Source organism: Plectrocnemia conspersa, unplaced genomic scaffold (genome assembly GCF_051122295.1).
Source record: "Plectrocnemia conspersa isolate PC_06_02 unplaced genomic scaffold, ASM5112229v1 ptg000009l, whole genome shotgun sequence".
NCBI lineage: Eukaryota > Metazoa > Arthropoda > Insecta > Trichoptera > Polycentropodidae > Plectrocnemia > Plectrocnemia conspersa.
The window spans coordinates 27,901,769-27,921,227 of record NW_028277173.1 but is presented as its reverse complement, the minus strand read 5'-3'; the positions used below and the strand labels follow the sequence as shown (position 1 = coordinate 27,921,227).

At 27.6% G+C, this 19,459-nt stretch overlaps 1 protein-coding gene across 6 annotated transcripts in view; it reads left to right on the top strand.

Moving 5' to 3' along the window:
* Nucleotides 1–19,459, top strand: part of pdm3 (POU-domain protein pdm3) — a 257,264-nt gene that overhangs the window by 92,429 nt on the left and 145,376 nt on the right. The window contains exon 1 of one of the 6 annotated variants that reach the window (XM_088192307.1): nt 14,606–14,645. The exons of 4 other annotated variants lie outside the window; for them this stretch is intronic. The gene's annotated coding sequence lies outside the window, so the exon portion shown is untranslated. Of the gene's footprint in view, nt 1–14,605; nt 14,646–19,459 lie in introns of those variants that run through there. One more of the 6 variants, XM_088192303.1, reaches the window with a different exon arrangement.

Genomic DNA, 19,459 nt, shown 5'->3' with positions numbered 1-19,459 from the left:
AAATAAGTTTAACTGTTAATGTATAACATTTATTTTGCTCCAATGGCCTATTTAAAAAAAACTAATGTTTCTTCAATTAAACTATTATAAACTAGTCAAAACTTAACTGAAAAAATATAAATAGTATTTTGTATATTATATTATATTTTGCTATAAATTGCCTAAATATATTTATTTATCGTTTTTTAAACCTTTCAAAATTTACAGTGAAATCATATTGTAGAGAAATATAAACCATGCATATAAAAATAAAGCATTCGATGTTGGTCAACCGATCAACAACAATATTCCTCCATGTTTCAAAATTAGTTTCATATTCCTTTGAACCTATCTTTATAGATAATAACATTTTTAAACATTTAAATTGCGAAATAAAATAATCATAGTGATATTTTAAAATATTTTGTTAAGCAATAGTTTTATGAATTATATATATATTTTTTAAACCACCGTTTTATCTCATTAAAAAATCAGTATTAAAACAATTATATTTGACAGAACAGTTTTTTGATATATCATAACTGATATAAATTATTTTAGTAAATTTTCCGTGCAAAATACGACGTGGTGTATGTGGGTGAAAAAATCTCAAAGTCGCCGCTGCAGTTATGAGATTTGTCAACATCACAGGAAAAGTTTTCCCCGGCGGAAAAACTTTTCATTGCCACCCCGGGGCGTCGGAAAATCGTCCGGGTGGGGGATGAAACGCTCCGACCCGACTTTGTGGAGGTGGGGTTGCAGGGGTGGTTTCTTGAACTTTTTAACTTTGGCGAAAGTGTGTCAGGGATCAGGCGGCATTGTCTGATTAATACCGATTCGAATAATTAGACAACGCGCTCTGCCGATTGTTGTTTTTGTCAAATCGCTTCAATGCGCACGTAATGCGAAAGTTATTGATGAAAAATTGTTCATTTTGCGAGATTAAAATATATATTATGTAACAGTGCCCTAGTTTAAAATGTAGAAGGCAACGGGAAAGCACTGTAATAAATAATTCCAAACCCTTTGTAATCGTATTAGCTAGTGATAGCTGAACGGAGGCAATTCTTTATATATCTGTAGTTATTCTGTGATATTTTATTCTTAATATAACTGGGTTGCATCATTGTAAACCAAATATTCGCATACTTTACTTTACATTCAATGGTATTTTTGTATCATCAAGGGCTATTTTATTAATATTATTATTTCGGTTAGTCAGAATTTTTTTTAATATAGTCTTTAACTTTTTTATATTAAATTGTATTGAATATAACAAGATTCTTATGTATTATTTGATATTGAAATTGCGCTGTCAATAGCAGTGAAATATTTATTTAATAAATAAAGTTTGCCGACACACCAAGCTTAATAGATACACTATGAAGACAATTTACTGTTATTTTGAACCGCGATATTCTTATAATTTCTAGCATATTTTATTGTCATATAAAGGGTTAGTTATTAACACTAATAAAAACCAGTAGTCTAGAGACCAAGCGGTAATTAGATTTCTATAGATCTGCTAAAGACAACGCAAAATAATGCAGTTATTGAATTATTAATTCATATTTCATAACCTTAGAATACTTTCTGGGATTCTTTACGTTCTGTTTATATTCGTTACCTAAAATTAGGTTTTATACCAACATTTCAATATTAATTTCACATTTAATTTACAATTTATTTTAATAAATATGAAGTAATATATATAAAATATAACGTAACATGGTTTACAAAGGGTATACGGTCAAAAATGTATTAAAAATAAAACACCCTTATCCTTTATCATTACCCGCCAAAACCAATATTTCCATTTTCGTCCACAATACCACCGAGGCGCCACCGTTGCGCCGATCAACCCCTTTCCTCCACATTTCGCACCCCGTTTCAGATGTTTCATTTATTATTGTTATTATGTTTGAAAAATTATGAAAACCATTTGGTTCGCGGGGGACAGAAACATACACACACAGTAAAAAGGTGGACGACTGGACACCTCCTTTTCATCCTCCCAGACCAACACACAGATAGGAAGTGTTTTCGGTCTCTAACACAAACCGACGCTCACGTGCAGGGACGCGTGCCGGACACGGACACGGACATGGATGTACATGTGTGTGTGCGAATTCATTCGACGGATAAAAAAATAATCAGATTTTTCAGCGTTCATTTATAAAGGCGGGGGTGTAGTCGTGCATATCGATGCGAGTGGATTGTGTGTGTATTTTTTATTTTTTATTTTTACGTGCCGAAATATGCGCTGTGGTGGTTGTCAAATGGTTTGTTTGAAAAATTGTTAAAAATTAATTAGTTGGAATGTGAAAAAAATGTCGCGCGAATGATGGATAATGTCTCTCAATCGAGAGAATTGTTCGTATATGAATGATTTGAAACTCAATCTATCAATTAATCCTGCAAATAACTTGTAATATTGTGCTAACATAATAAAACAAATAATTTAGGCTTAGTGCATCAAAGGGTATTAAACCTTATGAATATATTTTTTTTTAATTTATTCATAAGGAGTCTTAGTAAGAAAACAGATTCAATTACGCGAAATCTTCCCCAGGAGGACTTTATAAGTGCCTATTCTATACTTCAATTCCGAAATCACTTTCACCGATACATAATCAAGAACTTCCATCTGAGTTCTCCAACTTGATACACGAGAATTCACATAGGCGTGAAACTAGTGAAGTAACGCCATCTCTGAGAGAACCAAAAACACAGTCCCTTTTCTTTTCACGTCAACTCTGGTCCAGATACGACGTCTAGAATCTTGACAATAATTAAAAAAATTGTAACTGGACTGCATTAAAGTTGTTGTACAATAATCACTTGTAACGAAGTACCTTTGTCTTATAGCAATAAGCATATAATAAACACCCTGATACCGAGGCTAGGACAACTTTTAGACATAATCAACTCTAAGGTCAGAATAGCGTATTCTGTTATCCAAGACAAAGGTGAAGTGGTAGTTTTGATGTCAAGTTCTGGATGAGAAGTCTTGAATAAAGTTCTGGTGTGAGTCTTACCGTTATTGAGTCGAAATTAATAAGTACCGATATGTTTTCTCTTTAAAATATTGAGTTATAAAAGTAACGAGAAATGTCTAGATTTGTAATCTAGAGGCCATGGGTCCGGACTCTTGTAGCAATTTCTTTTGTACTTAGCGGCAAATTTATTATATAAAAATAATGCACATAGTAAATATTTTATGCAATTATTTCAGCCCATTCCTTGAAATTTTTTTTGTGTCTATTCACTAATTATAGTATTTATGCCTTCTTTTTTTAACGTATTTACGCGTAAAATTGTTTAAGAAGATCCTCCGACAAAACAAATTTTCAAATTATATCTTCAAATCTCTGTTATTTAGTACATATTTAATTTTTTCATTAGTTCGACAGCAATTTATTTGTTGAAATTTTTTTTTTTTATGACAATAAGTACATAAATGTATACTTAGATATAATTTAGAGCTTTTTTATGCTTTAAGTGTCAGTCATAAATATATTTTGTTAAAAAATTTTCATCTAAAATCATTTTACATTATTTCTACTTTAAAGAGTAGTACATTTATATATAATCAAGATTCTAGGATGTTACTCTAAATAATAGTATAATGCATATAGTGTTGTATATTGTAATAATCGATAATAAATATATTTTTTTGAAAGTACTTGAAATCTAAAAATTTCATAAAAAAAATTTACTTTATTTTAAAATTAATTTATTTTAATTAAAATTAATTCTTATATAATTAATCTTAAATATTTTTTTTGAAGTGTTTTGCCTGAAATCTAAAAAAAAACTATCAACATATTTTTTACGCTGTTCTTACATTAAAGAATACATTTAAATATACAGTTTTTGAAAATTGCACCTAAAATCATTCTATATTATTTCTGCCTTAAAGAGTATATTAATATACAATATTGTATAATCAAAATTCTAGGCTAAATATTAGTATAATACATAAAGTGTTATATATTATAAAAATTAATAATACATATATTTTTGAAAGAACGTGGAATCTAAAAATATTATAAAACAAGTTTACTCTATTTTTACATCAATATATACAAGTATAATCAATAGCCTAAAATTTAGCTTTAAATGATACCATTATGCTTTAAGTGTTATATTATTATATAGTTAATCATAAATTTATATTTTTTAAAGAGTTTTGCCTAAAATCTAAAAAAAACTGTCAAATGTATTTTTCCGCTATTCTTACATTAAAATATACAGTTTTAACTAATAGCCTAAGATTATGCTATAAATAGTATGATTATGCTTAATTTTATTTTGCTAAGATAAATCATAAACATAGTTTTTGATTTTTTTTATTATTAATATTTACAGTTATAATCTAAAGCTTAAAATTTAACATTAGACAATATATTAATGGCTTAAGTATTATAATATACCTCAATCAAGTATTAATATAATTAAAAAAATATTTTTGCTTAAAATTTATAAAAATTAATAAAAATCTTATTGCAAATTGCAGTCATATGAAAAAGTTAAATTATGCGCTACTTTTATATGCACAACTGAAATATTTTTTTATTTTTTTTAATACATCTACAATTTAAAGAGTAAATGGTTTACTAACAGAATAATAACTATTTATTATTAAAAAAAATATTTTAAAAGTTTAGTGTATCATCAAAATAAAGACGATAATTTTTTATTTTCTTTCGTGGGAAAATTATTTTAGCTAAATCTAGTTATTTTAAATTGATAGTAAAATAGTATTGGACATTAAGCATAAATAAGATTTCTAAAAATAACATTATTAGAGCATATATTGGTTGTGTATATTGTCGTTAAATTAAATTAAATTATGTTACATGTATTTAATAAATATTAGTAATATCAATTATATTGATATTGTTGTCTTTAAGAACTATACTTTCATTATTTTAAACTATAATGCGTATTTAAAGTGTATTGTACTAAATATCAGGAATATTCATTAAGACATTAATATGGCATTTTAGTCTTACCCACTATTAAAACCAGTCATAGTTAAGATATATGTAGTTAAAACTATGGATTAGCGTCGCGATTATATAGTTGTTTAGCTTAACTGGATAAATATATGCAGAATGGCGATTTTTCATTGATTTTTTTTTTATATTCTGCTTAAGTTAATATGTTTTTATTTAATTTTAGCCTTTTTAAGTAGACTTGTCAACGCGACTCGAGGAAGTCGTATTCCAGAATATCTTCTAATATTTTTTTGGGAAATAAAAATAGATAATATTTATATTCCCTTATATAGAAGTATGTCAGAAAATATTCTGAACTAAGGGATTATAAAAGGCACGATATATTATTGAGCTTCTCAATTGATGCGCATATCACAAGACTTCTTTATTGAATATGTTGCTGACATCCAATTCAGCTACTATTTCTGTACAATGAAGCACATTTTTATCCATTTCATATCAACAGTTAAGCTGTGTTCTTGTTCTAGAATAGGACATACAATTACATCTTTTAAAGATGAATGGTAATTTATTAGCAGATGAGTATGCTTAATTTAATTTATACAATTCATCTAAAGTATCTTACGCTGCCTTACTACGTCCAAAACCGAGTAACTGACCTACTCAAGCTCTATCAAAACGAGAAGTGAAAAACTCAAGACTTGAAATCTGCATACCTCACGGTCCATACTAATCGGCCGCCGTTTTAGCGCTGCATACCACCACACGCCCACACCATTCACACAATTCGTTGTCCGTTGTTTTATAACCGTTTTTTTCGGGTGGCACATGCATACCTATGTATGATACACGTGGTGTGTATAGTATATATTCCACCGAACGAGACAAATGCGGCGTCGGGAGGGTTTGAGGGCAACGGCGGTGTTATTAATGAATCCCAACCCTTCCTTTTTGTATTGTCTCGTCTGGTAAAATGATTAATCTGGTTTCTCGTTTTGTTCGCGGACATTTATTATTATAACAACTTTTTGCCGTTAAAAAACCAGAGACAGAGATGGAGGGAAAGAGAGAGAGGGAGAGAGAGATCCGTCATTGTTCGAATGGAATCGGACGGATGGCAAAAGCGGATTTCGACAATCGCCTTGACGTTCTTGACGCTATAAATCCACGGTGTAATTTGAGCTTTGATGGTTGACTCGGTTGACGTGAATTGGAATCGATACTGTGTAGCGAAATATATATTATGTGAAAAATTTTATGATCAGCCGATTAGTTTTTCTGATAGACATTGTTACTGTTCGTTGGATTACATAAGCACCTTAGGAGAATTTATGTTTAAATTTAAATTTTATTCACTATAATCAAAATATCATATTATTATAGGTAATTCTGAAATAAAATTTGTTTTTAAAATAAATAAAAGAATATTTTTCAATTATTTTTTTTTATAAAAAAAAAATTTATCTTAAAAAAAATATTTTTTTAATTCCATCATAAAATGTTTTAGGCTTTGAATTAAAATATTTCAATAGTCACCTTTTTATATCATCGATTGAAATAAATAGTAGTCGGAAGGAGCAAGGTGTGTAGAATTAGGTGGATTAGATAAAAGTCCCTTGATTTTATCAAGTCAATTTTACTATGTATGATGCGCATTGTCGTTTTGTAAAATTTTTCGATTTATGTTGTTAATTTAGGTCTTTTTTTATTACCTCTTTCAAATAAACCAGCTGGTCATTAAATGAGTTTGCTGTAATTTTTTTGCTTGGTTTTAGTGTTTCGCAATACACAATCCTTTTACAATCCTACCATACACATCAAAAAACTTTTTTTACAGTATGCCTGAGCTACGAGGTATGCATTAATAAAAATAAAAAATATTTATTAATGCTACTGAACATAAACCTCACTGTAATTCTGTTTTATTTATTAAAATTTAATACAATACTAGCAATTTAAGTAAATATCATTTTAAATTATCAAGACCCTTTTTCTATAATTGTTTTATGATTTTACTGGTCACGTTACATATTTTTTTAAAATCGTCACTATGTTTTCTTTTTTTATATTAATAATATGCAACTAATTGTCTATCACCTATTAACTGATACATTTCCAACCAATACAGGTTGTCGTTCTTTCTCAATACGATTTCCTAGTATTAGCTTTTAGCGAATGTATGTAAACTTTCGGTAAAATCTATAATGGGAATGGTACAATATTCAATATTTTCTTAAATTTCGTTACTGTATAAGTAAATGATAAAATTTTATATTTATTTATTTGAGACGCAGGGACTTCATTTGTGAGTTGCATTTGCTTACCCGAACTTTTGATATAAACATGTGTGTGATCTGGTAAAATACGAGATAATGAAATACTTTTCAAAAAAAACGTATTTCAGCTAAAATCAACACTGAAAATACAATATTTTTTTTATTAAAGTTAAATATTTGTCAAAAATCTAGCGTTTCATTTAAACATATTTGATTTTCTTGCCACATATTGCAGTATAGCACATAATCGGTCATCAGCATATAGCTGTTCAGAATGATATGTGCAAATGTCACGTCACTTCTGCCACTGTTGGAAATATATTCCTGTGACAGACCCACTTATCTTCTGTTTTATAGTATATATTTAATATATTATTCGAATTTCAAGAATTGAAAAATGTAGGCATTAAAAAGTTTGATTTAAATAAGTCATTTTTTTCACCATTTTTTTTTATACAAATAATGAACTCTTTTCGAATTTTTTTGGAATTAATTATTGATAGGTAAAATATTTAAAATAAATATTACTTATAAATATCTATTTAATGGTTAATTATAATGTGATGTTCATCGTTGTTCATGTAAATTAATAAATTTAATATTGAAATATGTTTTATTATTTAAAACATCAAAGTTTGTCTATGTTAATATCGTAACGAAATTTAATAATTGTACTATTTTTCAATTAAAAACGATTTTCAACTTTATATTTATATTTAATTTATAGTAAATGTGAGTAGAATGTTAAAACTGTAGGGTTTTCATATTTAATATCTTATCTAATAAAATTAACGAATAAGTGCATTTATTCTTAAGTAATGGATTTGGTTAGTCATATCTATCGTGACATTTAAAGACAAGGAAATGTCTTTTATACAGCTATAGAAATTTTTACTCACTTTTATTAGAAAATGTCATAAAATATTTTTTCAGGTACTTGTACTTGAAGGAACAATATTACATAATACATTTTTATTTTTCACAATTTTTACAAGATTTGTAGAAAATTTGAAACAGCATTTTTTTCAAGCTGTTAGTCAGGAATATACACAATTCGGAGATTCTGAAAGAACTGTGTGTCACATCACTTGTGCTTGTGTTCTCGAGTATTGTTTGAAGTACCACATGCAAGAACAGGTGTATTGAACAACCCTCATAATGAGCACACTATCTGTCAGAGTATCGATTTTTTTTTAAATAGGCACTCGCAGATGGTGTATTATTATTTGTATTTTATATTTATTATTTGAGTGATCATAAAATAAATTTATTCTTTATCTTGTAAATTATATATAAACAAATAAAGCAACGTTCAAATAATATCTAATGTGATAGTGGCAGTTAGAAGATGATTAAATCTTAACAGTTTAACGATTTTAAAATTGCTCGATCTGCTAGTTAAAAAATATCGACATTAAATTAAGTGCCAATATTTAACTGAATCATTCAGTCTGCACAATTTTTTACTCACTCTAAAATTCTCATATTATCTTCACTCTTTTTTCTTGTTCTTTAGCACTCCTTTAATTCGAAGGCCCGAGGAGTGTTGTCCCTCATTAATATTCAATATCAAAATTTACATTCGTAATAAACGTAATTTCTGAAAGCGAATCTCCCGAACGAGTCCATTTGTACTGGTTCGGTGCATGTACGTTTTTATTATAATGTACGTGACTTCGCATTTTAATTCGTCCATAATAAACAGTTTTTTTTCCATTTCGTTTCGTTTCATATACCTATATACAATTTTTTTAATATTATTTTATTATTTCATTTTGTGCCGCGCTCTTAATGACGCCCATTCTAATGGGGCGATTCAATTTTTCACCATGACACATACGTGTATATACATATACATATTTTTTTATGTATATGTTTAATTGCGGCAATTTTAACCCTTCGCTCGTGATTATTGAAGTATGCTGAGAATTAACCAAGAGGCGAGACTAAGGATTAGTTAGCCATTAAAAATACGCTTCAATGTGACTCGGTAAAAAAAACAACTAAAAATAATTTTTTTCAATATTTCATGTATATATTTAACTACTATTGGATCAAAGGGAATAGGAAAATTTTCACTTCATTTTGTATTGCGTAATTTTCTTCAAGCCTTTCGTAAAGCTACCGTCTATTAAGTTTTAATTAACATTGCGTATTTTCTTATTTCAATAATAAAATACTAACAATTTGCTATGATTATTTTTTATTTTTTAATAGATAAAAACGAAACATGCGGTATAGATAAGATCGATTGATTAATTAATAAGACTGCTATAAATCTTGGGCGTGTATCGCAACGCGAATTAAATAAATTGCAACAAAACTTGTTCTTGATACTTTACAGTTGCGTAATTATTTTAATTATTAAAGCTTGATATTATTATAATTTATGTTATACTATTATCGTTTTTCAGTCTTATTTTTACAGATATTTGTGGATATATCGTGAATATTATTCGATTTATCAAGTTAATCTCTGATTGATTTTATCAAAAATTAAAAAACATTTTTTTAGTGTAAAATAAATAAAACTATTCAAATGACAAATATCTCATAATACAACTGGGAATCTATTGTAGCTGTTAAATACATATAAGATGTTCTCTATGATTTGAAAAAGCTATTTTTTTAATTAAAGCTTAATTAGGTTTTTAATTTTTTTATTTGTATAATCATAAAAAAAATTCTTGACAAAAGTATTGTACTTTTGATTAAATTTGCTTGAAATATATAACAGATAATAAAACTGTTTTTTTAATAATATTTTTATTTTACCTAACATATATATATTGTAGTTTAAGGCAATTTAAAATAATTAGCTAGATTTTTTAGTTGTCCTGCAATAATTAATAAATAAATTTGTTTAGGGAAAATATTTTTGAATTCATGTCGCTTTTTAAGCAAGTAGCTCAATAGGTTATTTTACCTTTAAAAGTAGCTCATACACTGAATAAGGTTATGAATCCCTGATCCATATAAAATTTAATGATGATATTCCATAGGCTTATTAAGCTTTGATAAATTGAAAAAAATGATATTAATAAATGTCTAATATACGTTCAATAGCAATTTAAAAATATTTACTGCTTATTTTGAATAATTTGAATATTTTTAATTTTACACCTTAAATCTTAATATTCATCCCAACACCCGAAAAATCAAATCAACCCAGAGGTTCGCACACACACACACACACATACGATTTGGAAACACCCGTCGAACCGGATTAAACTATTTCATAATCGAATAGCGCAGCGGCACATTCGACTCGATAGAAAATCCATTAGATTGCTTATGCAATAATGAACCCGAAGGGTGGAAAAAACCCGCTGGGGTCACCGGGGGGTGGTCCTGCCACCCGGTGGGCGGGCAGCAGTCGAATCGAGGGGGTGGAAAAAAAGAGTAATGCGTCAATAATTTGGTCGCGAATTAAATAAAAATTGCATTCGGCGCAAACGCGGAATTAAATTTTAATATTATGGGTGCGCGCACTCGAACAGAGGATACCGATCGAATATGGGGATATAATAAAAGTTGAATGAAAAAAAATCGCATGAAATAATTCACGGGAGAGCTTTCGTTTACGGTGCGGCGGTATTGCAACTGGCGTCGCGGCGAAAGCTCTCCCAAGGAAGCTTTTGCATTATTTCGGCGCCGTTCGATTGAACTTTGTTTTGAATGGTGTTTTTAAGTATTGATATTATAGCTTTCTTAAAACGGTTTTGTTGGAAATGTAAGCAAATATTTTATGTTAATTTAACTCTTTTGATTGAATATTTTACTTTGAAATGTACACAACGTTAACCTGTTTTGATAAAATGTCAATTATTTGAGTTAGCGACCTCATACATAAACCAGTCGGCATTGTGAAAACAATCTAGATAAGCACTTACTTTGATTGCATTCTCTTTTAAAACATTTATTTTTCTGAACTATTTAATGCGCAGAAAACAATGGGATTGTAGGATCGGATGTTTTCGCTATTTTATTTGGTACAAGTGTACAACTATAATATATGTACTTCAAAACAGATAATAATCTTTTGAAGATGAACCTTTGTGACAATATAAAATGAAAAATATGCATATTCATCTTGTATTTAATGTAAAGTTTTTTTTATGAGATATATTTATAAATATATAAGTCGTTTTATGGTAGAATAAAACCAATTAAAATTTTTTTGTATACCTATTTATATTTATTCTTATTTTTTTAAAACATATTAAACGTCAAATGATTTTTATTGTATGGTGCCTTTATCTATTGTATTTCACAGTAAAAACGTAGTAGTTTCACTGATTTTATATATATTTCATTGAAAATAAACTATTGATTATTTTGAGTTATGATTAAGATGACGTATTAAAAAAAATCAATTATATTAAAAAACAATATTTTTTTTTTAATTTTTTCATCTTTGTTTGATTAAAATGAAAGATTTTTATGAACTTATTTCTGCGCGACTTCTGAAAAGCATAATGGATGGCAAATAATTTCTTAATTAAATAATTTATTTTATTTTATATTTATTTAAGATTTTTTTATTTTATTAATTTATTTAGCTTAATAGCTAATCTTTACATCTAACAAATTTAGTAAACATATATAAAAATATATAAAAAATACATAACAGAAAGAAAAAATAAAAATATACAATAAAAAAGTCTTAATATTATAATTTATTTCTATATGTACGAAGGTGTTTTTTTATTCCATTTATGAAACCCGTTATATTTTTGCTGTTTCGGATTTCTCTTGGAAGACTATAATATAAATCAAAACCTCCGTACATAATTCCCCTAGCCGTACTCGTTTTCTTATACTTAATTATCTTTAAATTTTCTCTATTTCTAGTATTATATTTATGTACATCTTTATTTCTTATTAAATACTTATTAAAATATTCTGGTAACATATTATTTTCTAACTTATATATAAATACTAAAACATTCATACTCAATATTTCTTGAACATTCAACCATTCTAATCTATCAATCATACTTTTACAATTAGTTAATCTATTTTTATTTAAGATTACTCTCATTGCCCTATTTTGTAATTTTTGCAACATTTGTTTGTCTAATTTATTTAACATATTTAATAGTGTTGCACAATAATTAAAATGGGGCAATATTATACTATAATATATAATCTATATATATATAATATATATAATCTTTACATATGTGAAAGATCGTATACATATTCACTTTTTGCGACAGTTTGATTATATTTATTTCACGTTGTAGCAATTGTCACTCGAAGCTTTTACTTCCAAATCTACCACTATTACATTTGGGTTAAGCTCTATTGATGTCGCGTATAGTTTAACTGTTTTTTCAGAAAGAGATTCATATTTAAGTCAGTAGTCTGCAGAAAGGAACTGAAATATTTAATGAAAATAATATATTTGACTAGTCTTGAGTTGTCCCTTAAATTCCGGACGTCTTATTTGATGCATTAAAAATTTTACAGTTGTTTTTATTAGGCACACATAGAAATGTTTTAGTATAGGTATAAATTTATTTGCAATTAAATCCATTCAGAAATAGATAGCGTGAAGTTTTTGCATATTAAAAAATCACAAACCTTGCGATAGGTCAGTGCTTCAGTGAAACCCTACAAAAGCTTCTAAATTGTTTCGGAAAAAATTGCCGAAAAAATGTTTTTTCGTTCCAGATCTTTGACCACGCGCGTAGAACAGATTCGAAAAATGTCCGTTGCTCCAAATTTGATTTGGGAACTTCCATTTTGGAGCACAATGGCCGTGCGCGCTTGCCACCCTCTTTCGCCACCACCGCACTTTTTTAACCCCTTCGCGCCCCCGCGAGAGCCATCCTATTGGCGATTCTTTTATTTTTCAGCGATAGCTCGTCGATGTGTCCGCTCTCGCCTCACACATGCGTCACACACAAACGCACACTCATACAAAAGATTCGAGAGTAAAAATCCTATATGGTCTATGTGCCATTTTTATACATACCATTGAACTCACGCCTTAACAATTTTATTAGATCACATTCACATATTAAATAATAAATCTGATACAATTCACTTTTTAAAGTACAGAGAATCAAGTTAGGCATTTAATAATTATAGACTTTTAGGTTTATAAAAAAAAAATAGTGCAAAATAGATTTTTTAATTTAATATATTTATTTTCGCGAGCTCATAGAATTTAGTTATCAGCTATATAACGCTTTTTTGACTTAAGAATTCTTTGTCTATTGCTGGCATTTTTTGCCAGAGTACTCAAAAAATCATTGTTTATTTTAAATAAATTATTTATTGAATAATGTCAGCTTTTGTGTCACACTGGCTGTTTTACTCTACGCTCTCATAAATTAGCACATAGCACTGAAAACATTACTCTCTTATTAATGTAATTCTTAGAAAATAAAATAATTTACTTCTTCGAATTTATTTACACTTTTTCTTTAAAAATATTTGGAAATCCCATTTTTTTATATTAATAAATTACTAAATATTGATGTTAATTGTTGTTTGAAAGACTACTGCAGGTGGTTTTACTCTACGCGCTTAGAAATTAGCGCCTTGTTCTAAAGCCTTGAAATAAAATCGCTTATTTACATTCTTACCCAAAAATATTTAAAAATACAATGCATCGAAATCCGGCGATTGTTTTACGCTACGCACGTATAAATTAATTGTTAGAGTAACTCTTATAAAATAAAATCTCTCTTCTAACTTTATGGCACTTAGACCCTATCCAATTTCCACCGTTCAATTCATGTAGGTGTACGTGCGAGAAGGCTTTACTGTGTGCATCGTGCATTAGCGATGCAGTTTTTACCGTTTTTTTTCGCTCGGCCGAAATAATGGGCAAAAATGCGAAAAAACGCCATCGCTGTGGGGGGTGGGTGGTCAGTGGGTGCGCTCAGGGGTTGTCACTCTATTTGGGTTGCTTTCAGCAATACACAGAGCGATTTTTTTTGCGCCCAGGATATTTATGAATTTTTTCGACAGTTTATTTTAGCGAATATAATAGAGGAACGAAGTGCACGCCTCGTTCTATGCACGCCGCAGTATTGATTTTCTTTTTTGGATGTGTGTGTTTTTTTATTTATTTTTTTATTTTTTCAGGGAAAATAAACGTTTTCGGGTAGTGTGCGTCGATGTTTGTACCAATGTGGCTAGGGGTGGTTTATAAAAAATATTGGATGATGAAAAAATATTTTTTAACTCATTCATTAAACAATATATTATAGATATTTGTATGTCATGCATATATCATGAACCAAATATAAATTTGATCTCTCTAATATTAAATTAATCATACTATAATGTACACATATACTATTGATGCGTTTTTCTGTCGTTAATATTTTTTTTTCATATAAAAATCTATTTTTTTTATTCCAGGTGAGATTGACTTCCTTCAATATTTTTCAATATGCAGTTATATGTAAGTACATTTAATAATTATATTATTTTTTATTGATACTTTAGCTTTTATTAAAATTCACATTAGTTCTTACCTTAGGTGTATATTAAAATATTTCGCCAAAAATTTACTAATTTTTTATATTTTATTTATTTTCACAATATTTTTATATAATAAACTAAAAAGTATATTATATAAAAATATTTTTATTCAAATAAAAATATGCACATCATTAGAAGCTTACTTAAAAAAATCATTTGATTAAGATATTCTTAATAAAATATAAATACATAGTATTTTTGACCTTTCATAGTAAATATATATTTATTTTAAAGCAGATTTTAATCAGGGGCTTATAAAATCGTTGCCAAGCAATGTATTTATTATATATAGTAATTTTTCTTTTTTGTGAAACTTTAAATGGATTTTTATATATTAATATGTGTTTAATCTCATAAGGATTATATTTTTGCAACAAATATATTTTTATTAACAATGCCTATATTATTTGTAAAACTTATGGTTTATGCATACCAAACTTTTAAGTAATAAAAACACTTTTTTTAGTGCCAAAATTCGTAATCAGTTTTTGATCCATAAAAATATTTTGTTAGCTACGCGTCACACGTAGCCATTCAAAATAATCAAATAGATAAAAAGCTATATTTTTATATTAAGAAAAAATTAATCTATGTTAATATTATGTGTAGATAAAAAATAATAATTAGTTAAATAATCGATTATTATAATCAGATAATAAAATTAATTTATATGACTTATAAAATAACTACACAGAATATCCATAGATAAAATTAAAAATTTGATTTTAAGCATATTTGTTATATTTATTTTCAAAAATGCAATCCTAAATGTTTCTTAGTAATCTTTGTACTATTAAAATATTTAATAGCTAGGCTAGAAAAAACATTTTAAATAATAGGGACACTTTGGTATATTCTATATTTTTATTAAGAAGCATTCCTAAAAAAATTTAAATTTCAAACGAATTGATTCATATCTTAGAAATTTACGAACTGCAACATTTCAATATATATTAAAAAAATACATATTAAAAAAAATATTTTATTATTATGTAACATAAAATAAAATATTAAAAATTATATATCTATAAAAAAACATATCAAATTAGACATTTTGAAAAGGCAAAATATTGTCTCAGATTATTTTTACTAATTTCATAAAAGCCGATATATCGGCTCTAGAATTTTATTATGTTTAAAAATTTTTACATAACAATATCAAAAGATTACCAAAATTAGATTGATCTTAAAAAATAAATATTTAACGTGTGCTTCGGTTCAAGTTATCGCATAATTTAAGGTACAAATCGATTTATCTTAACTATATAAAATATTTTTGTAGCTTTACTACCAAATACTTATATTATTTCTTAAAAATAATAATTGTATCAAATACTTAAAAATCAGTGCGAATTTTGTTTCTTTAAGATTGAAAAGTTTGTGTTGCGTATGAGTTTTTTTTAAAAAAAAAATTAAATTTTCTTAGCACACAATCACAATTAACAACTATTAAGTAAATACTTGAAAAAAAATACATTTTGAAAATTGTAATGCGTCACAATCGATTAGGCTTATCTTAAGCTTAACGTCTTTGTCTCTTTAAAGCACAACAACATACTTAATTAATAAATTCAACAATGTAAACATAATTAACAACTACTAATCAAGTAGTGAGACAGCAGACTTAAATCAAAGTCTGAAATCTTTTACATCTATTTTGTAAATTATAAACTATTATTAAAACTCACAATTAATATATTTTAATATGCGCGATTTAGCTCGATTCTTTTTTAATTATACATTACTATATTTTATTCTCAGTTTATGAAAATCTTATTAAATAGTTATCACTAATTCTGATCTCTTATATTTTACGATACGATAGTTGGGTTTCGAATTAGGATCTTTCAGGTATTAGTCATATTAATATAATATGCTAATTAAAGAGAGTAGGGAAAGATGTAAATTTTATTTAAAAAAAAAAAATATTCCCATGCATTCAATCACCACAAAATCTTTTTCTACCCTACCCTCAAAAGACCCAGTAACCCAGTGAGAAAGTGAAAAATCAAGAAAACCTTAAACACCCTTTTAGCGCACGTACACGTCGAGGGGATAGGTCGTCGGAAGTGTATCCAGGGGAGGGCAAACTTGGGTGCATTCGCCGGTGGGTGTGGGAGGTGGGTGGACCCAGCGGCCGGCTCGGGAGAGACCAGTGGCGTCCGTGCCGTTAGTCTGATTTATGGGCAGCATCGCTCATCGTCATCTCCGCCCCTGCCGGTGGCGTTAAGAATAGAAAACAAATAAAAACGGTTGAAAAAATCATAGATAAATGGCTCGTCGGATCAAATTGTGGCGGTGATTCGCAGCGACGCCGTTGCATTTTGGATGCGATAGTTCTCAAAGTGTGGAAACAATTATTTTAATGTACCAAAACATCATAATGAATAATTTATTTCTAAAAATAACTTTAAATGACGGTTTAAATTATGTCATGATATTATTTTAAATTTATTTTCTATATAATATTCATTGGTTGGAATAAAAAATAAATACATCTGATAGCACTCCGCTACGACATCTGCAGATTAACACAGTAATACCAACTGATTTTAAGTTATTCTGTTTTTGATATTCGTATTTTTAAAATGGTATATTTTGAGAGCCACCGTGCTAATATCACTTCTCTGGCGATTTTTGACAGACAATGTTTCACACGCGACGCGCGCAATTCGCGAATGGCGACCCTTGCAACGTTGTCCCGGACGAATACTTTATTACCCGCGATTAAAAAATGGTACAAATAATTTATTACCGTTCGTATCGGGTCGTAACGCGGAAAAAATCCGATAGTTTTCGCAATATTGCTTCCGGACGAATGAAAAAATAAAATGCGATTTTTATGTTTTATTTTCGGAGGACCGAGATAAGGCTTTGATTAATCGCCGCATTGTTTTTGGAATTACAATTTAAAAATCTGTGATAGTGTAAGAATGAGAAAAAAGAACGGAAAAGAATGGATAATGAGATGACTTTGTATGTGTATAAAATTTGGTTATGTATTTACATACATATAATATAATATAATTATCAGAATTGCTCCTCAACTATTAAATACTAAATCAGTTTGAAATCATTATTGTTGTAAATAATAATCTTTGGTTTTACAAAACTGTATACAGTAAGCCCCCCAATAATATGGTAAATTGCGGACGTGCTATTTGGGTGCGTGTAGTCGGGGAGTTAGAAAATACTTTTTATTGCAATAAGTACGTACGAATCAGGCGCATGTAGTAATATATATAATACATTCATATGTAGTGAAATATTGCATTCAAATAGCACGTCTCCAATTTACCGTGTTATTGGGGAGTCTACTGTTTTAGTTTTATCAGATCAGTTTATAGTTAAAGTTCAATAATTCAATTTTTTTCAAATGATCTTTTTAAACTAGTGTTATCGAAGTCTTTTAAAAGTATCACAATCATTGAATTTTATGAATAGTTATTTAAATTTATTTATAAAAATAAAAATATGAAAATACACGCTGAGTGCATATTGTAAAAAAAATATAATAATATTAAGTGTCAACACTTTAATTAAACGTCTTATATTTTTTTTATTAAAAAACAATAAATTCATAGTTTCTTCCATAAGTTTTCTTATATGATACACTAACCCTTTAATTACCAAAATTCAGTATATTAGTCTTTGCTAACTGCGAAAATTTTTAGATTTAATGACATCATTAAATAAGATATCTGATACATTTTAATGGCCTGTATGATATTTGTTCAAGAGTACTAACTACATTTTGTTCCGAATATATATTTTTTATTATTATGGTATATTAAATTTTTTTAATTTAAATACTGACTGTATATTTTATGATGAGGTGTGAAAATTAAAAAAATTACATTTTTATCACGGGTTGTATTGTCCATTTTCATTTTACATGGATCATTATTAAAAGTTATTTTTATTAGCTTTTGCTATGGGGTATTGGCATTTTATATTGTATTGATTTTTCACTTTCTAAAACTATTCGATATTTTCCAGACAACTCATTTGTACAATTGAGTAAGCAGTTTAATTAGATGTAAAATAATTTGTAGAAAATTCACAAGGTTTATTGTAAGCGAAGTTAGAAAAAATATTACATTCTTTAAATCAAAGTATTATTCCTTATAATACACTTTCCTTATTAACGTTGATTTATTTGCTTTATTCTTACAAAAATATAGTGGTGTACATAAAATTTGCTTCTCTCTAAAAATATTTTTTTGATGTTTTTAAAATATCAATTATCCATTAGTGCACGTCTTTTTTGCATTTTTCTCATTTGAAAATATAAGTTGTATGGTTGTTGATTTTGATGATATTGCTTAAATTGAATTCTCTATTAAGTATTATATTTTAAAATTTGTATCGTATCTATTCAAAAATCAATGAGTACTTCACAAAAATAGTATAAATAAACTTGAGTTTTTTATTTAAAAAAAAAATGTTTTTTAACACCAAATAATTTATTTAAAAAAAATATTAACAATCTTAAATATGTGTATGTATTACGTTTGAAATATTCGTACATTACTAATTTATGAAGTCAGTTTCTTCCTTTTGTGATTGTTTTTAACAACATGTTATAGAAAACATGGTTCTATAGCTAAAATGTTCATGTTTAATGTATAATATTGTAGTATACGTGGTAATAAAAAAATATACTCAAAAAATATTGTAGTATTTATTAAAATTTGTTTAATTTTTTCTGGATTTTTTAATACTGTTTTTTTA